At 40.9% G+C, this 4,970-nt stretch overlaps 1 non-coding gene across 1 annotated transcript; it reads left to right on the top strand.

Annotated features, from left to right (window-relative positions):
- Nucleotides 1–501: 501 nt before the first annotated feature.
- On the top strand, nucleotides 502–576 carry Trnas-cga (transfer RNA serine (anticodon CGA)). Its single transcript has one exon. It is a non-coding gene; the product is annotated as a tRNA-Ser (tRNA).
- Nucleotides 577–4,970: the final 4,394 nt, after the last annotated feature.

The raw sequence follows: 4,970 nt of genomic DNA, 5'->3' as shown, positions 1-4,970 counted from the left end.
TCGCGTAGGAAGCGTTCGACGGCCAGTGCTTTGGGTCGTGCGTATTCATTTGAGAAGGTGAACTTACGAGTGTTCTTCCTGTAAGAGTTGGCCATTAGAGCTTGTTCGACTGAGAAGCGCGGTGACGACGAAGTAAACAAAACACTCCGCGCGCGCAGTGGCGTGGACGGCCGAGCGCGGTGCGCACTGCTGCCCTGCCGAACGCAGACTGACCACTACCACCTGAGCTACCCAAGCACGACTCAGCCCCCTTCCTCACAGCCTTACTTCTGCCAGTACCTCGTCTCCTACCTTCCAAACTTTACAGAAGCTCTCCTGCGAACCTTGCAGAACTAGCACTCCTGAAAGAAAGGATATTGCGGAGACATGGCTTATCCACAGCCTGGGGGATGTTTCCAGAGTGCTAGTTCTGCAAGGTTCGCAGGAGAGCTTCTGTAAAGTTTGGAAGGTAGGAGACGAGGTACTGGCAGAAGTAAAGCTGTGAATACCGGGTGTCAGTCATGCTTGGATAGCTCAGTTGGTAGAGCACTTGCCCGCGAAAGGCAAAGGTCCCGAGTTCGAGTCTCGGTCCGGCACACAGTTTTAATCTGCCAGGAACTTTCATATCAGCGCACACTCCGCTGCAGAATGAAAATCTCATTCTGGATTTTTTTTAGTTGTTTACATCGTGTCTATGCCACTCTCTGAGTGATTCGTTATGTGCGTGAATCTGGGCTGTGCACCATTCTTGTCCTCACACGTGTCAGTGAAGTTTAAGTCTAATAGCGGTATAGTCGAGTTCTTCTGTACAGTTATTAAAATGTGGTATCTGGTCTTTAGGAACAGTCAAGATCAAGATAATCACTTCTAGCGTTTGTAAAGAATCAGCAGATGACAATGTATCGTGCAAATTTGTTCTGATCTGAAACCGTTTAAATATAAGCAAATAACCCTTCCTTTTTCAAATACATCTCATACAAGTTGGATATGAATTGCGCCAGTAGATCTTCAGACGTTGTATACTGAGCGTTATTAAATGAACATGCAATGCTATGTCGACCATTTATATTAAGAATGAGTAAATCAAGTAACTTTTACATTTTGATTGATTTCTTTCGTGTGGGGAGATACAAAACAAAACTTTCAATAGAAACTGTGCCTGGTGGCGTGATCGTATCTCCAGGAGCCTAGTCCGTTACGGAGATTACTTTTTGTAAGTGGGCGTTGTGCTAGGCAAGGACTCAGTTGTCGTTTCAATTGCAGTACCTTGCAAATCAAAGATTTCTGAACGGAGTTTCCACTGATAACTAACGCGTCATTACATTTCCATTGATTTGATCACTACTGCTTCCATTTATTTTTTTATAGTGGAATTAATTGAAACTGAAGTATATCCTGACAGCGTTCGGACTGTTTCTGGCACAGCGCTTGGATACTCCAGGTACTAAGTCACATACCAGAAATTTCATAGTATAGTCCTATCAGGAGAAAGACAAGTATGATGACACAACACAACAGCAAGTTTGTCAGACACGGAAAATTTAGAGACAAGCGAGAGTGTAAGAAACGATCTCGACAATTATGAACGGTCGAGTTCCACAAAGATTCTGTAATATGTGCGAGTTTGATTAAGCCATACACGAACCCAAAGGACCGTTCACATTATGTAACATAATAAAGATAATCTACAGCTACATTTCAAGTGCATTTTGGTTTTCTGAAGACATTTTATTTTCCAAAAAGAATTTTAGTTCCCAATGTCCAACGGGATTTTTATTTTTCAAAAGCACTTCTTAATTCTAAAACGATTTTCTAATTTCTCCGAATAACTTTTAATTTATTAAGTTTTTCATCTAAGAGATTGTAATTTTATTAAGGTTAGACTAATTGATTACGGCGATTGCTCCGGATAAATAGAAAATCTTGATCTGTGAACCAGATTCCCGCTTTTTCATGACGTGCGCACTTACACTTTCGCCGCACTTTCGCAGAGCCATTTTTAATCTTTATATTGGCGACACTAGTTTACTATGTACTCTGGCTAAAGTGCCGTCTGCTGGCATTAGGTTTTTGTATAAATACTGACGCAATCTGAGTATTAGCACGCACTTGTTTAACTTAACGATGACATATATCAGAATATTTTAATGGTATGTATTGAGAGGCACCCACATGCCTTGCTCATACTGTGGCATCAAGCAGTCAGGCCTGCAAGATGAGTGGTCTGCCAAGCGAGTGGATTTATTCCTATTTATCGAGTAACATGAACTCTAGTACTCACACTTAAGTTACAAGTTATCCTCCTATATGATTAATATGCAACGGAAACACGCATCTGACTATCAGTAATTTACAGAACTCTGACTGTACACTACGCACTGGCAAAACCACATTTTCTTTCCTTTTTTATTTAACGGCTTTTGTCAACACGTGGCCACTGCACTGAATATGAATGGCGCACACATTATAAATTCGGGACATTATGACAACATACAATTCGAAGGAAAAGTCCACCAATCTTTTTCTTTTCACTATCTTACTTATTCCGATAAATTCTCTAACCTAAACACACACATTCTATAACCTACAACAATAACACATGAGAAATTCCGCCCAGTGGGCATGGCTTTACATTGGTGAATCTCTATATTATGGTCTCGTAATTATTTAACGCTACAGTGCACTTTCTGGATAGGATGGTGGATTTTTTATTATTTCTCACACTTCGACTCTCACAATCATCATCACGAAACTATCCTCTAGACCGAGCAGTACAGAAGGAACAAGCATAACCCACTAATCTTTTGAAACTACCTTGCTACTCTCCCATGCAAGCCACACATACCCAAATTACATGACATGCACCACACTACGACATGGAATACAAAACACTAAATAGTCACAACATTATCACTTTCAGCTTTCCCACTTCAATTAGTATTTATCCCAGTTTCACACGACACTGCCCCACTTTGTAATTCTACTTTCCTACTATGAACTCTGGAGATATTTGCACGTCTTCCTGTGCAATGCAAGCCAAGTGGCGTTGCTGGATAGACGGCCGACTCACCTTGCTTCTCTCTCAGTGTTTGACTCTAGCGTCACACGGAATCATATCACGCAAAGTAATATTGAGAACATATTCATCACACACGCGAGTCCTCAACTGATACCATGGACGAGTACTTCTCTTTATCCTTTGTCTCATACACAGATTGAGACTCACACAGTACTCACCACATGGAAGTACTCGTCTCTAATTTCAAGTCCTGCACACGCCATTTCTTAAATACTTCAACTTATGGTACACACGCTATTTCTTAAATATTTCAACTTATTGTACACACGCTAGTAATTCAGCTTAACTTAAGCACACGGAAGTATTTCGACTTATTGCTCCACGTTGTTTTCATTGTGACTGTTGGTCACTTCCGAAGATTACTACAATCCCATTAATATTACCTGCCTGACATTTAAATCTCCCCACAAATGTTCCTGAAATAGAGAAATTATTATTTCAAACTACTCTTAAATATTCCACATGCATACCATGTCTCCACTCTTTCGTCATTACGGAGCACAACTAAAACAGGTCTTAACAGCTCAAGATCCAGCGGCAGAGTGCTGAAACATGGTCGTTCTCCAGGTCATCTCGCACCTATCTCGAGGTGGGGGAAGACCATGCTACCATATTGGTCAGCCACATTTCAGGCGCTCAAAGCTCAGGTAAGTTTCATCTCTTTGGTCCCACCAAAGGTGGCCAAAGGATCGTCTCAAAGATGATCATATATTCACATTCTCTATCTGCGGTTAGCAGACGACCATACATTCATTCATTTCACAGATCTCACCAAACTGGATGTAGGGATTTACTTTGTGGGAGTGCACATGTGATCAATTAAATAAATAAATTGTCATTCTTTCCCACACTGGTATCCGGCTTTGCTGTATTAATTGAAATTGAGTCATTTTACAAAAAAAAAAGTGTTGTTCTGACAAAAATAATGAAGTATGTTGTACCTATTTTCAATGTCGGGCGGTACTGTACCCTTTCAGTATGACTGCCATACATGGCTATAAATATTTTATATTTATGCATCACTAAGACTTGTATGGATTTAATCTTAATTAATTGAACCTGGTCGTTTACACAATATTTATATTTACAACAGATCTGAAGATGGCGACAAGCCGAAACAGGTCATAAAATGTAAAGAAATCTATGTGTTCAAGAAGGACTTGAGAAAATAAAAGTATTCTTCCAGTGTTTGTTATAAATTAGGCTTTGTGGTTCAATGGTAAAATTGCCAGATAGGTCCCAAGCCCGGTCACTCCTACGATTTTTGTCAGTCTCTTATCCCTGCTTTCACTTGCCGCAGTGTTTACTGTTGCGGAAAATGCCGTGTCGCAACGTGTTTCGGTTGAAACTGTAGTTCCCCCTACAACTGGCTGCGTGACTCATTTCAGAGGTCGGAGGAGGGAAACGGCAGACGACCTACAACAGGACCATGTCCAGGGAAGCACTGCGATATTCATATTGGTGACTGCTTTATTTTTTTATCAAGTAGGTACGACAACAGACATCGAACGATTTGAGAGACGCATTGCTACGATCGTAGCAGTTCTGTATATCCGATACCCTAGTGTAACAGAAATGCCCGAATAATTTCGAAGAAAGGGAACGTAGTTGTCGTGAAACCCTATTGGCTAAATTTAAAGAACCCATGTTCGAAGAAGACAATACGACCATACTGTTGAAATCAGCATTTATCTAGTGGAGAAGTCTTTATTATAAGTTGTCAGAGATAGAGTACATAAAGAACCAGGGAGGCGTTTTTCCCTCACTCAGCACGCGAGCGGAACAGGAAAGAAAATACACAATGCTGGTGCGATGCACCATCCGCCATTCACTGCAAAGTGGCTCGCAAAATATGTATGTAGACGTACAGGGATTGGACAAAAATACGGCAACACAGAAACAGAACACATTA

Source organism: Schistocerca serialis, chromosome 8 (assembly GCF_023864345.2).
Source record: "Schistocerca serialis cubense isolate TAMUIC-IGC-003099 chromosome 8, iqSchSeri2.2, whole genome shotgun sequence".
Classification (NCBI taxonomy): Eukaryota; Metazoa; Arthropoda; class Insecta; order Orthoptera; family Acrididae; genus Schistocerca; species Schistocerca serialis.
This window is presented reverse-complemented; position numbering and strand designations above follow the sequence as displayed.